This window comes from Gobio gobio (genome assembly GCF_949357685.1).
Source record: "Gobio gobio genome assembly, chromosome: 1".
Taxonomy (NCBI): Eukaryota; Metazoa; Chordata; class Actinopteri; order Cypriniformes; family Gobionidae; genus Gobio; species Gobio gobio.
The window spans coordinates 30,866,092-30,882,290 of record NC_137097.1 but is presented as its reverse complement, the minus strand read 5'-3'; the positions used below and the strand labels follow the sequence as shown (position 1 = coordinate 30,882,290).

The following is a 16,199-nucleotide window of genomic DNA, read 5'->3' as shown; positions in this document are numbered from 1 at the left end:
GCCTCATTCATTTGAGGAAATAAACCTGATATGAATCAGAAATGTGTGGACAGATCGGATATTCCCCTGTCAACGCGAGTCGTATATCATTGAAAAAGCGACTTGCTGAATGACGCGAACTAAGACACTAATGTTTTGCTGACCTTTAGAGATGGTGTGGAAAGCAAAAGCTTGTATTTTCATTTAATCTGCGTCCATTTTTACTTCCTTTTCGGCCTAAGCTTCTCCGGGTCAGTATGTCTACCTTGGGTTGTTTCGCAAAGTGTATAGTGTAAATCCAGATATTGGATATGGGTCACTTTTAAAAGATAATGCTGGTCGTCAAAAAATCGGATATAGTCAACAAATCAGAATTGGGCATCAGTACCTGCAGTGTAAATGTAGAGTAAAAGTCACTAGATGATGTAATGCGCCAACTTTCAGATCTTTACATTTTCTTTCCTAATCCATGCTCACATACTGTATTTTAATACAATATATAGCCAAATGTCCAACAAAGCTGTTCTCATTTACATATTTTATGTCAGACAACGGAACAAGTGTGATATAGTGACTGACTATATGTTAACCAGCAGTCAAAAATGTTGCTAGATTTATCACTAGTCGCTTTTTTTTTTAAACGGGGTGTGAGAAGTCACTAATCTATAGTGACAAAGTCGCTAAATTGGCAACACTGTTAGGTTGTTCAGGGAAAAATCTCACCCTCAGGTCTTTATGATATTCTCATCTCTATATATGGATCAGTTCCCTCTTTCAATGGACGTCTGTGATATAATTTTGTCCATTTTATTGTCCACTTAGGAAGATAACCGCACGCCTCTCTCTCAGGGGCAAAACAAGTTCAGAACAGAAGTTTAACACTGAGAGTTAGGGGTGTGTTCAAATCTTTAACTCAATAGCAAGCACTACCAACAGTTGTTTTTATTTTCGGTTGCTGTGATAAAAAACCCAACAAAAGATCCTTTCATGAGGTCTGATCGGGTTAACGTCAGTTCTAAGCCAGCTGCCAGAGTTTTCCAGTGTACTCCATAATCAAATGTGAAATTCTCTAGTAGCCGGTTGAGTGATCATGTGATTCCACAGAACTTCTTTGTTATTACACAACACAGTGAGCTGTCGTAAACGCTTCACGACTTCTCTTGCTTTTTCCTTTTTCAAACTGCTTTTGTCTTCTGTCTCAACGTGTGCTGCCTTGACAGGGCTCTTTTCTTTAAGAATAAGGAAGTTGTACATTCAAAGAGAAACCATTTAAGGAAGTATGTAGGACACAAAACCAAATGTAAGTAAGACTAAAATATCAGAGTTGAATTTCACCGCAACTAAGTGGAAGTATGACGCTACAATGATTCATTGACAACACTGAGGTCAAATATTAAGGAATTTACCAAAAACTACCGGTAACACTTTATTTTAAGGTTACCAAACCCTAACTCTATAGTAAGTACATAGTTCATTAATATTACCCAGTACTGTAAGTGAACACTTTTCATATTTTTATCAACTTCCAACTTAACTTTACAACAGATGTCATAACTTCCCAGAACACTTATCTCAGATGTCTATGAAAATAAAATGGTTCCTTTATGGACACTTAAGATAACCGAAGCTTACGACATGAAACGCTATAGTAAAATGAGAAGACGCCGATGACAATCAGAGGGACGTCCCCTTACAAGCACCTCATTGTAATTTTTCTCATTTGCAGCTGTGTGGCTGCGCTTTTCCCGTATGACGAAATGGAAATGATGTAATCTCTGTGCAGGGAAGAGGCTGCGAGAGGCAACATTTCGAAAGTCTTGTGCTCTGTGTGTAAACACACTGCCCAAAAGTGTAAAACATACTGTTCCAAACATACTCATAAATTAAACCATTCTGACAAGTGCTTGTTTGGCAGGTTTCTGTGATACAGCGCAGTCAGGGGATGAGTAGAGTGAGTCAGGCAGGGCACGTCTCAATCCCACTCATACAAGTGCAGTATGTAAACACACCTACATATGCATAGTCACGCTCATTGTGCTTATATGTGCGGACTATGACTTTAACCATGTGAGGACTTGTTACAGAATTATACAACACCCTGAACTCTCATGATGCAATGCCATTTTGAGACTTTCTTTTTAATGCGTTTAAAGGGTACCTTACAATTTAATGTTTTAATTAAAATAAAGTTACAGAATAATAGAAATATAGATGCAAATATAGATATTCATACATGTGTATAACTACGGTTGCAGATGCTCTTGAGTGTTTACAGACTGGCTTTGACTGTTCCAATATGGCGGATGTATAGCGACCCATAGAAAAAGCTGGTAATGTATGTGGGTAGTTGACAAATAAGCAGTAAAAATGCTCTCTTTTTTTGTAAAACACCACTTTTGAAGAAAAAAAAGTCGTCAAAGATGTTTGAGGAAAAATATAAGGGGTCACTAACTTTCACTGTTTTTTGAAATTTTTTCCTGAAATGTGTCCTATGGTGTGACATAGAAATAATTAAGAATATAGGGGTGTCGTACCAAAGGACAACAGAAATTAACACTTTTATAGCAGTTCCAAAAAAGTTTAATATTTGAACAATTCTGAGACAAAATCTTACCATGTGCACGTCATGGGCTTCACAGTAACATGACCCTGAATGGGGTCCTACATCTAATTAAACTTGTCAGAGGAATTCTAAAAACAAAGCAGTTTTATATCAACAGGTCCATATAAGACAAATAAATATGTAACAATTTACTGCATTTTAAATGATGGCAATACTAATTATGTTCATTCATCTTGTATGACTGAAAATGACATGTCATGACAACAAACCATATGGTCACGCATGACATAGGTAGCAAGAATCAAGAATTGTTTACTAGAGGATTTTACATCCGGGATACATTCCTGAATGGACCATTTCTAAAAATAAACTCAAACAAATACTTTTTTTACAGAAAGGACCATTTGTTTTGGACAGCGCTCCATCTCCTCAGTGTTCTTGCTGCATACGTCACGTCGAGAGGTCGTGACCTCAACCATCTCGTAAACATGCTTCACAGAGCTGGACCAAGGTGAGCATTTGCAGACCAAAAGTATATTATTCTATACTTTTTTTTCTGACTGATTGTTTTGCCTGAAAACATTGATTTATTTGTATGCTGGGGTTGTGTGGAGCCCTTTGAAGCTACCCAAATATGAATTTTGGACCGTTAACAACAGTCTACGTTGGGCACCATTTACTAGCATTCCATCCTGGAATATTTTCCTTCATTTCTCTTTGGCCGAAGAAAGAAAGTCCTATGCATATTGGATGGCCTTTGGGTGATTAAATATTAGAACATTTTCATTTTTGGGTGAACTATTCTTATACAATGGACGGCTAAAAAAAAAATCACCTTTTGGATTTAAAGAGTCTATGATTGGATCATTATTGTAGTGATTATTATGTTTCTAGCATTGTTATATGTTTGGCATCAGTTCTTCTAACCCTAATTGATGGAGTGTGTAGCTTTTAATTTCTTAAACAGCCATGTAGGAAGACACATCATGGCCATATTCCAGGATGACAATGTCAAGATGCATCAGGCCTCAAATGTGAAAGAATGAAGAATCATTTTCACACATGAATTGAGTCCAGATTGAAAGTCTTTGGGATGTGCTGAAGGAGACTACACACAGTGCTGGACTCTTGCATTGTCACTACAAGATCTTGACCAAAAACTGATGTACCTGTTGATGAAAATAAATGTAGTAATTATATTTCCATCAAGAGGTGCATCAATTTTTGGTCAAAATATTGTATTGACAATGCAAGAGTCCAGCACTTTGCACTTAAAAACCAAAATAAAAAAGTTTTCAAAATCTTGCCACCAAAACGCTGTTGTTGTGCAAACCAACAGCCCCTTAAGTTGTACTGAAGCAGGTTGGATATAAACTTTGCTGGACAGTGGGTCCCCAAGGGCACGGCTGAAGACCTCTGGCTTATACAGTCACATTTTTAAAAGAGTCCATGATCTTCAGTTCTCTAGAAATTGCTTAGGTCGCTCCTCCAGTTTGTGAGATTTTCCCAGCCATGTCAGGCAAAATCATAAAAATCACAATCCTCAAAAAGCCACACAATTTGGGACAAGTTACATGCCAAATATTTTCTTGCACTAACCTTATAAGCACGAGCAATTAAGCATGAATGCAGTATAGCATTCCTTAGTAGGTAAACCAATCTTTCTCAAAGAGGACTTCTGTGAAATGGCTAAAATGCTCTCATACAGGATGTTACTAATCTTGATTACTAACTATCTTATATGACATTACAGCCCTGTGCATATATGTCAGCATTTCTCAATATAAAGCCAAAACGAGCACTGCAACATCCTGCTTACAACAGCATGCTAAAATAGCAGTGCAACAGAGTTCATGGAAACAGTGAAAAGCAGATGACATCATGCGTATTATTATCCTAAATAAGGAACAATTTGCATAGCTTGTAAAACAGTGGAAAAACTATTTATACTTCAGAACAGGTAGACAAGTGTTACACGTCTATAGGTGGCATGTGTTTCACGATTCCATAGAACTTTGGATGCAGTTTTGGTTTTGTACATTTGAAATGGCAAATGTTCCCATTTTGTTTTCTAAAACATTTGGGCGGTGTTTTCCCTCAAAAGGCCCAGTTATGTGTTCCCTGATTCAGACGAAATTCAGGGGGAATGAGGGTAAAAATACCAGACAGACAAGTCAGAAGACCTGAGGTGCTTTAGTTCTTCTTTGGAGTTCTGTTGTTTTGTTTTTGAAACAGAGATAAAGAGCTCGCAGGAATCCCCGGTGCTCCAGTGGAACTGCCACAATAGATTCCTTTCTCATCTCAGAGAATATTTCTATTTTTAATGCCAGAAACAGTAATGATAGCTTCGGGCAGACAACCGCATCAGCTGGTTTCACAGAATTAGCAGTGAGGACATTCAGTACATTATTAGATGCAAGTCATGCATTGTTATTACGTAATGAGTGGGCCACACCTCACGACTGCTGAACTGAGCATTTACACGGCATTTGAGTTCTAATCGTACATATCTCATTACACAATGCAATTTGGTAATTAAATAGTCATTTTACATTGTTAACTCTTTCCTTACCAGTGGTTTTTTATATATATATATATATATATATATATATATATATATATATATATATATATATATATATATATATATATATACACTCACCTAAAGGATTATTAGGAACACCATACCAATACTTTGTTTGAGCCCCTTTTGCCTTCAGAACTGCCTTAATTCTACGTGGCATTGATTCAACAAGGTGCTGAAAGCATTCTTTAGAAATGTTGGCCCATATTGATAGGATAGCATCTTGCAGTTGATGGAGATTTGTGGGATGCACATCCAGGGCACGAAGCTCCCGTTCCACCACATCCCAAAGATGCTCTATTGGGTTGAGATCTGGTGACTGTGGGGGCCATTTTAGTACAGTGAACTCATTGTCATGTTCAAGAAACCAATTTGAAATGATTCGAGCTTTGTGACATGATGCATTATCCTGCTGGAAGTAGCCATCAGAGGATGGGTACATGGTGGTCATAAAGGGATGGACATGGTCAGAAACAATGCTCAGGTAGGCCGTGGCCTTTAAATGATGCCCAATTGGCACTAAGGGGCCTAAAGTGTGCCAAGAACGCATCCCCCACACCATTACACCACCACCACCAGCCTGCACAGTGGTAACAAGGCATGATGGATCCATGTTCTCATTCTGTTTACGCCAAATTCTGACTCTACCATCTGAATGTCTCAACAGAAATCGAGACTCATCAGACCAGGCAACATTTTTCCAGTCTTCAACTGTCCAATTTTGGTGAGCTCGTGCAAATTGTAGCCTCTTTTTTTTCTATTTGTAATGGAGATGAGTGGTACCCGGTGGGGTCTTCTGCTGTTGTAGAGCATCCGACTCAAGGTTGTGCGTGTTGTGGCTTCACAAATGCTTTGCTGCATACCTCGGTTATAACGAGTGGTTATTTCAGTCAAAGTTGCTCTTCTATGAGCTTGAATCAGTCGGCCCATTCTCCTCTGACCTCTAGCATCAACAAGGCATTTTCGCCCACAGGACTGCCGCATACTGGATGTTTTTCCCTTTTCACACCATTCTTTGTAAACCCTAGAAATGGTTGTGCGTGAAAATCCCAGTAACTGAGCAGATTGTGAAATACTCAGACCGGCCAGTCTGGCACCAACAACCATGCCACGCTCAAAATTGCTTAAATCCCCTTTCTTTCCCATTCTGACATTCAGTTTGGAGTTCAGGAGATTGTCTTGACCAGGACCACACCCCTAAATGCATTGAAGCAACTGCCATGGGATTGGTTGATTAAATAATTGCATTAATGAGAAATTGAACAGGTGTTCAAGTTGATAAATGTACAAAAATGAATGATATTCAAATGAATCTCATTATGAATAACCACCCTTAATCCCGCCACTAAACCTACCCATCAGATCATACGAAAACATTTTAATGAGATTGTATACATTTTTACGAATTAGCCACCAATTCAGCAAAACGCAAAATAGTCACGAATTGCAGAGATTGTGTTGGATAAATTGACTATTGAAATAAAGCGTTACCTGTCTCAATACTTTTCATTTTGAACTTATTATTTCTAATGTTGTGATCTGTGAAATATTTGCTTGAAAGGTGTGCTTGTACTATCTTTCTTTAAAAGACCACTTGCTTCATTATTTTGGCATTTACGCCGATTACATTTTTCATTTTTCCAAATGCCCTTTGGTCCTCCTACATATCTGTTGGCATAACATATATTGTCATATGATTAGTTTTGAGTTCCATCTATAAGAAAGGGAACCAAATTAAAATGTCCCTATGAATAAATAGATGACATTTGTTTGAAAGGATTGGAGTTTCCATGTGCTGTAGTTACACAGAAAAGGGAAAATGCTCACATCTGTGCATGTGACACCACGATTAATTCCATTAAATCAAACCAAACGAAACAAAGGAAAGGTCAAAATATTTCATGTCCTTTGTTTCATTTTCAACACAAGCAGGCCAGACAGTTTCTGCTTACCGTAAAAGTGCTTAAAGCAAAGCAAAGAGGTTGAAGTAGAAAGTGAAAAAGGAAATAAGAGAAAAGGTGAAAAGGTGATTCATAGGGATTCTCAAATACTAAAGTTTTAGTGAATATCCTTCCTTTGTATGATCATTCAGAAGTGAAGTTTCACATGTAAAGGGTGTATAGTGTGAGAACTATTACATAATGTCATTTCTGGTGACTACCAACACAGCTCATTAAAAACATGGAATAATTAAACAACTTTTTCTCGCAATATGAATTAATATTTGATTTTGCACCACGGTTGTGCTTCAAATCCAACCTTAATAGAGTCAAACAAAACAGCTGAACACATAAAACTCGGACATATAAAAGAGGATAGCAGTCTTGTGACTTTCACACATAATAACTTCTTTGAGTAATTGCCCTCTAGTGCTTCTTAGATGTTAATCTGTCTTCGCTGTCGTCCTTTATTCAAACATAAATCAGATTGCTTGTATATAATGAAATATACAAAAGTTAATAATACATTTTCTTGGTTTTACATTTTCCAAAATGTTAAATTTTTGCATAATTGCAGTGTGGTCTCAGACTTTTTGATCCCACTATAATAAATCTGATGAAACACAGCCAATTCCTCAGCACAGGTCCAACTAGCTTCTTCACACACTGAACAGCACAGACGAAATTACAACATTATAATGCATCCTGCATTTTTTCAGTGTGAGATAAACGTCTGTCTAACTCCTGCTACAGACTGTGTGATATCGGCAATCCTATAAGATCATTACAAATCACACTGTATGACATGGATCTAGTACACTTGGGTATGACATGTATGTAGACTCGGTGATGACACCTTTGTGGTTTTATGTGCGTTGAAAAAAAGAGGAGGAAGAGAAAGAGGAGAATATGGATGTGGTCATGGCTATGAAAAAGAGGCCAACTTGGCAAGGCAAGTTTTGCAAATGGAGCTTGAGGTAAGTAGTTTTAAGTTTTAATGGCATATCACGTTGACCAATACACCATTTCATGTTGCATTTTTATTGACTAGTCACTATGTATTCGGTCCTACTCAACTCATTTCGAGCGGGATTCGAACCAGGGTCTCTGGCGTGGGAGGTGCGCTAACAAGGAAGGGAGGCCAGGGGAGTGAGGATTACACACACAACTCTAACTGGCCTACAACAGTTACACTCACCTCCCTAAACCTCACTCCCATCCAGGTCATTGCACCAAATGTAGCCGGTCTTACTCAACCCATTCTGAGCAGGATTTGAACCGGGGTCTCTGGCATGGGAGGAGGGTGCACTAATAAGGACGCTAAAGACTGCAGCGATGAGGCCAGGGGAGTGAGGTTCACACACACAGCTCTTACTGGCCTATGTCCGTTACACTCACCCCCCCTTAACCTCACTCCCATCCGGGTCACGGCACCAAATGTAGCCGGTCTTACTTGGGATTTGAACCAGGGTCTCTGGCATGGGAGGCAGGCACTAACAAGGACGTTAAAGACCACAGTCGCTAGCACGCCTCTTGAGGCCAGGGGAATGAGGTTTACACGCACAGCTCTTACTGGCCCACGACGGTTACACTCGCCCCCCTAAACCTCACTCCCATCCAGGTCACGGCACCAAATATAGCCGGTCTTACTCAACCCACTCTGAGAGGGATTTGAACCGGGGTCTCTGATGTGGGAGGCGGGTGCTCTAACAAGGACACTATAGACCACAGTCAGTCGCTAGCTTTTACTGGCCTACGCCTATTACATAGACGTAGGTCATAGCAGCAAACACTGTGAGATGATCATGCTAAATTAATGCCACTGTGAGAAAATAATCAGGCTATATTTGGCCGCAAGAGCTTGGCAGCGTCCGTCTTTGAACCTCTCTCACTGTACAACGCACGACCACCGTTTAGGAGCCACAACTACAGAAATAACCACGATTGGTCATCTTTTATCTGGGACAGCCCAAAATCATACAATGTGTACCAGGCATTAGATGAAAATCCCAGACAGTGATGGAGACTGTGATCTTCCGTGACACTGCTAGGAACAAGTCACAGCATGAATCACACTGGATCTCAGTCATTCACCATTCTGCTCTCTTACAGCACAGTTTGCTGAAACCTAACAAAACAAAAGAGGAGCTACATTCATAATTGCATTGAGTGAAATTTAGATAGAAATTTTAATATGGCCTAACTGTCATTGTTTTGTGACTGCCACATCTCTAGCCTTGTTTTTAGTGTGAACGTTTTTTTCCCCACTTTTTCTGTTCAAGTTTTCTCTAAACAAGTCAGTCTCCAGACATCAGAATGCCCCCCAAAAAAAAAAAGAGTGAGAGAAAGAGAGAGACAGAAATGCGCCTGCTCGTTTCAACTGGAAAAGACAAGCGGAAGCTTGGAACTACTCCCAGAGAGAGAGAGAGAGAGAGAGAGAGAGAGAGAGAGAGAGAGAGAGAGAGAGAGAGAGAGAGAGAGAGAGAGAGAGAGAGAGAGAGAGAGAGAGAGAGAGAGAGAGAGAGAGAGAGAGAGAAATACACTGCAACCATGGTGACCATTCCAGATTACAGCCAGAGACTCTGACGTCAATGGAAACCTCACAGCACAAAGCCCAGCACAAACACAGCCCTCGGTGTATCCATGGAAACAAGCTACCCACCTGCAAAATATATAATATTTTTGTACCGTTACTGTTGCCATATAAACCACATAGAACCCATAGAAAAGAGGAAACTTTAAAGAAATTTGTTTCAAAATAAATTTGTTTTAAAAGCCAGGCCAGTTGAAACTCAACCTGAAATCCCTGACATTACAAAAACAGGATTATTTACTCGCCCTCATGTCATTCCAATACTCTAATCTTTTCTGAAGAATCTTAATGCCATGCTTTTCCATAACCATAGTTTATAGAGACACATTTCACAAAATAACCCATATAACTTGTGTGATTATATTCCAAGTCATTTCCAAGATCAATTTTGCAGAGAACTGACAGAACGGCAGTTTCTTTCCATTTTTTCCCCTCTCCTTTTGGAATAAAACTATGGAAGCTTGTTTCAGTCACAGAATAAAAAATAAAAAAGGTAATTGCACATTTTTCTCTCTCAATTCTGACTTTTTTTCTCAGAATTGCAAGAAATAAATTATGAGAATAATGAGTTTATAATCGCAGGTCTGACTTTATATCTTGCGATTATGACATAACACACAACTGTTTTCTCGCAATTGAGAGTTTATATCTTGCAATTCTGACTTTATTTCTCGCAATTGTGAGATAAAAAACTCGCAATTATCTTTTAAAATCACTCGAAATGTTGACTACAAAGGTTTTTCAGATTTTCTGTTGTGGTGTTCTCTCCATATTTACGATTCTACATTTACATTTTACATTTATGCATTTGGCAGACGCTCTTATCCAAAGCGACTTACAGTGCCCTTATTACAGGGACAATCCCCCTGGAGCAACATGGAGTAAAGTGCCTTGCTCAAGGACACACTGGTGGTGACCGCTGGGATCGAACCATCAACCTTCTGCATATCAGTTCCATGGTTTAACCCACCTGGAGCCGCTGCCTAAAACATGCTGGATCCTTCACTGGAAACTGAAAGAAACTAAAAGTTTACTCTGAATTCTTGCACCCGGGAACAATACAAGTCGACACCATTATGACTAAAAGTTTGCTAAGAAGTATTTCCTACTAAAGCAAGGTGATATTTGACTGTTCAACGCAGTGGCGTTTAGCAAGTCAGCCCTCGCACTCCGGGAAAATTATGTTTAAAACCCAGGGGCCATATGCATGGCAAGACAAATCAAGCCACCTTTGCTTAGTTAGCGCTTTATAACATACAGATTGTTTCAAAGCAGCTTTACAGTGATAACAGGACAATTATGCAAAAACAAACACAGTGTTATTATGATTCAGACTGCATCACAAGTCAGAATTCAGATCGGTAGCATTCAAATATTCATCCAGTTCCATCCAGTTATCAAAATCAACTGCTGGTCGTCGATCCTTTTCTTAAACTCTGGAACTTCCTAGCATTGTTTGGGAAGCAGACACACTCTGTCAGTTTAAATCTAGACTAAAAACACATATCTTTAACCTGGCATACACATAGAACATTATCAATTTCTATTATTCAAATAAATTAAGGGAAGTTATTGAACGTAATTTCGGGAGTAGTACGCCCATCTAATCTTCCAATTAATACCAAGGTATAAAAACCAGCAGCTTACCTCTTCCCATTTTTAGTTCCTGCAGCATCCCTCCTCCTCCCCTGCTCCTCCTTTTGTACAATTTTGCCTGTTATGGGGGGCAATCGGAGCTTGGGTAGAATATTCTCTCCGAGCCCCTCTATAGCAGACAGCAAGCCAAATCTGTTTACCACTTTCACTAAGATTATATGGGCACATAAACTCGTGAAATGATTGTTAGGCTGCACTAACTAGGTCAGCCGGAACCAGGAACACTTCCCATAACACCTGATGTACTCGTTACATAATAAAAAGAATGATATCTACGCTAATGTTAGTCTCTTTGCTTATCCCAAGGTTTACAGTAGTCTGCTGTATCCAGATCAATTGGTGGACCTGCATCTAGACACGACTGACGCATCCCTGAAGTGTCTGCATAGACACTTGTCAAATAGACTCTCCCCTGTGAAGGCCTCATCAAACCCGTCTCCTATGTGATGACTCCGATCTTAAACCAGATGGAACTGGACAACTATTCTGAATGTTCTGATCTAATCGGACTTCTGACCTGTAATGCTGCCGGTCCAATATCTGATCTGGATACGGCCCGGATCCGGCACACTACAGTAACCTCGGGAAAAGGATGAGAGGATGCATACCTTGCATACCCAGACGATACACCACTGGCTAAACGTACCCATAGCAGACTGCTGGGAGTGGGGGTGAAGTTGTCCTACCTATTTGGCAAAAGGGAAGACAACAGCCTCATTTCTCTGTTTTCTGTAATCATGCAGCACTGATTTTTTTTAAATCACCTTTTTACTGTATAGGCAACCAAGTTTTATTTAAATTAGATTTAGTCAGCGGTGAAGTACCTCTTTAACCTGTCATATGAATAGGAACATTTTTGTGAAAGTAAATACTGTCAAATCCCAACAGTCACAAAACACTGGAGGATGCCAAAATAGCGGGAGATATTTTTGCTTTAGTTGGTTTACACATAAAAACTGGGTACTTAAAAAAAGATTTGTAAGACTGCCCGAAAGACACTCACCCAGCACAGTAAAGGCATTCTGCCAAGATGTTCTCTGGTAACAGTGGAATACTCTGAGGGTTGGCCAATATTACAAAAATGGGAAAGACACTGGCTTGCACAGCATTTGAAGATGTTGTGTCACTGCAGAGTATCATTGAACAATCAACAGTTCAATAGAACTGAAAGTGGTAAAAACGATACTTACTGTAAAGACAGAAAGCTGTACTTCCACTGCAAAAAATTATTCTTAAATCAAGATGCTTTCACTAGATAAGTCAAATGACAAGATATTGTTTTCTTGTTTTCTGGGCGAAATAAGCTAAATGATCTGCCAATGGAGTAAGAAAAATAATCCTATTTCTGTTTGGGACAGAAACAAGAAACAAGATTTCAAACAGAAACAAGATTTGTCTTACCCCATTGGTAGATGGAAAATAAAAACATAATAAAAGTAATTAACTCATTCATACATAATGAAAGTAATAAACTCAGTGGAGGTTGCATTCCAAGGCCAGAAACAAGTATGCAAGTAACACTTTCTGAACTGCATTCTGATATTTCTTTAGCTTGAAGTATATGTGTTTGCACACTTGCTCAAAAAGAAGATAAATGATCCAAATTCATGATACATTTATGATACAATAACGACAAAAAAAACTTTGAATTTATTAAATAAATTGTTGCATGTAAATTACCAGTATATCAGATGCTGGGTTTAACAATGTTTCCCAATCAGCAGAAGATGAGCAGTTTGATGTAATTTCTTGTTGCTTTCTCAATGCATTAAAATGTAGAGAATTAAGCAACGGGATTGTGGTGGTGAAATGCAAGTTCCAGGTAACTCAGTTACAAGCCTGTACTCTTAGTAACACGTAACACCCAATTTATCTCACACTTTATTTTTTGAAACAAATAATAAAAAGAAAACAACTGACCGGCTCTAACTTGAAAGACCACAGGAAGTAATTTCCCTCATGTTTAATTCGGTTGAATGTAGCATAAGTGTAGTTACAAGAATAAGCCAAGGTTCTCACACAGCTGCTGTGTCAACAGCCAGGCACTTCCTCTTTCTCAGAAATTATGTACATGATGCATGCTAACTGGCCTTGACGCCACAGAGGTGGGCAAGCTCGCACGCTGCCTTTCACAGCCCTTCCAGTGTCGACAGAAACTCCCACCTCAAAAACCTTTCACGATAACCTGTTATCATTAAAGTCATCATTAAAGCAGTCATGACATGAGAAATCTAAATTTCCTTGAGCTTTTGACGTATTACACTGTAAAATTAGACTTAAAAAAGCATGAGTATAGTGAAGTAAAGTGAAAAATGAATAGTATGTTGTACTGATAAATGCTTAGTTAGTAGGGATGCATCGAAATGAAAATTCTTGGCCGAAGCTGAATAATAAAAAAACACTTGGCCGAAGGCCGAAGCCGAATACCGAACAAGGTTTTTATATATTTTTTCCATTTATTTTTTTTTTGCCAAATTTTTCACCATTGCATAAATTTGCTTTTTTTTACTGTTTTGTCTTGCTTTTAAAAATAAATTGAATTTTTTTTTTTTTTTTTTTTTTTTACAAAACTACAATTTAAAAATATTTATTTAACACAAAATTAAATACAACATTTTTAGCATTTCAGCAGCACAATATACAATATAACTTATATTATATATATATATATATATATATATATATATATACGGTTTGAGCAGTGAGTGGAGTCTGACTATCTTAAAACATATTGGCCATTGCGTCCAAGAGATCCACAACTATGTCACTGCTACAGAAACACATTGTAAATCGACACATCTGACGTTATACAAACACATATATGCACTGGAGCATTTGCTAATATATTATTACAGTATCAACTGAGGGTGCTCTTGCTTGCATTTGAGGGTGCTTAGACAATTCAGCAGAACAGTGTCTGCAAATGGCCATTTCTGCATATTTCTTGGACACTTTAAAGCCTTCCTTAAGCCTTGTTTATACTTGACACGTCCGCACGAGATGGCGTCCGCACGCCAAAAATGGCGTCATAGCAGAGTGCCAAGCAGACGAGGCACGCACGCAGTCAGCAGAGGCTCGCGTTGTGGAGCCAGACGAAAATGGGACAGTAAAGCATTTACCACTTTGTAATGTTGCCATTCCTTTTCACAACACTTAAAAGACGCTTAGGGACTGAAGACACCAAGTGATGAAGTGTTTCAGGTGTAATTTTGTCCCATTCTTCCTGCAAACAAGTCTTAAGGTGGGCAAAAGTACGGGGTCTTCGTTGTCGCATTTTGCGCTTCAAAATGCACCACACATTCTCTATTGGAGACAGGTCGGGACTGCAGGCAGGCCAGTCAAGTACCCGTACCCTCTTCCTCCGCAGCCAGGACTTTGTAATGTGTGCAGAATGTGGTTTTGCATTGTCTTGTTGAAATATGCATGGATGTCCCTGGAAAAGATGCCTTCTTGAAGGCAGCATATTATGCTCCAAAATCTCTATGTACTTTTCAGCATTAATGGTGCCTTCACATAAGTACAAGTTACCTTTGCCAAGGGCACTGACACAACCCCATACCATGACAGACCCTGGCTTTTGGACTTGTTGCTGGTAACAGTCTGGATGATCCTTTTCTTCTTTGGTCCGGAGCACACGGCGTCCATTCCTCCCAAAAAAATACCTCAAATACTGATTCATCTGACCACAGTACACGTTTCCACTGTGTGATGGTCCATCCCAGATGCCTCAGAGCCCAGAGAAGTCGACAGCGCTTCTGGACACTGTTAACATAGGGCTTCCTTTTGGCACAGTACAGTTTTAATTGGCATTTGTGGATGTAACTACGTATTGTGGTACTTGACAAAGGTTTGCCAAAGTAGTCCTGAGCCCATGTGGTGATATCGCTTATAGATGAATGACGATTCTTGATGCAGTGCCGCCTGAGGGATCGGAGATCACAGTTGTTCAGCTTAGGCTTGCGCCCTTGTCCTTTACGCACTGAAATTCCTCCAGATTCCTTGAATCTTTTAATTATGTTATGCACTGTTGAATGTGAAATATCCAAATCTCTTCCTATCTTTCTTTTAGGAACATTGTTTTTAAACATTTCAATAATTTTCTCACGTATTTGTTGGCAAACTGGCGATCCTCTGCCCATCTTTGCTCCTAAAGGATTAGACCTTTCTTGGATGCTGCTTTTGTACCAAATCATAATTACAATCACCTGTTGACATCACCTGTTTCAAATCACATCATTATTTAACCATTTTACCTCATTACTAGCCCTAAATTGCTCCTGTCCCAACTTTTTTTTAAATGTGTTGCAGGTCTGAATGTCAGGAAAGGATGCATATTTACAAATGACATGAAGTTGACCAGACAAAACATGAAATATTTTGTGTTCATATTGTCTGCAATGAAATACAAGTCAAAGTAAATTTAGAAATCACTTCTTTTTTTTATTTATTTGCGTTTTCCATACGGTCCCAACTAACCTGTAAAAATACATAAATAAATAAATAAATAAATAAAATGTTTCACCTTTTAAATGTTGTTGTAGGAGACCTCTAATGCTAAATTAAATGTTTTTTGTTGTTGTTACATTTTAGTACGTTTTTAGGGAAATGTAATATTGAAATGTTGGGCAGCAGAATTTCAGTGATTTCACTCAAAGTCTGATGTAGTCAAATGTAGAGAACATCTAAGGGTTAATTTGCAGGGTGTGCTTATATTAGTAGCGTGTATATACACACACACTATAATCACACAATATTAATAATTAGACATCTATTATTTATGAAAAATAATTTATTATGATAATTATTATATATTATTTCACTTTACTTTGATGGTCCCTTTAACACATTCTGTTGACTTTAAGTAACGTTGCACCTTCAAGTGTA

The 16,199-nt window shown here is 38.7% G+C and overlaps 1 long non-coding RNA gene across 1 annotated transcript; it reads left to right on the top strand.

Annotated features, from left to right (window-relative positions):
- Nucleotides 1-1,079: 1,079 nt before the first annotated feature.
- LOC307128819 lies at nucleotides 1,080-13,104 on the top strand. The gene is made up of 3 exons (XR_013816812.1): nucleotides 1,080-1,279; nucleotides 2,937-3,053; nucleotides 11,622-13,104. It is a non-coding gene; the product is annotated as an uncharacterized lncRNA (long non-coding RNA).
- Nucleotides 13,105-16,199: the final 3,095 nt, after the last annotated feature.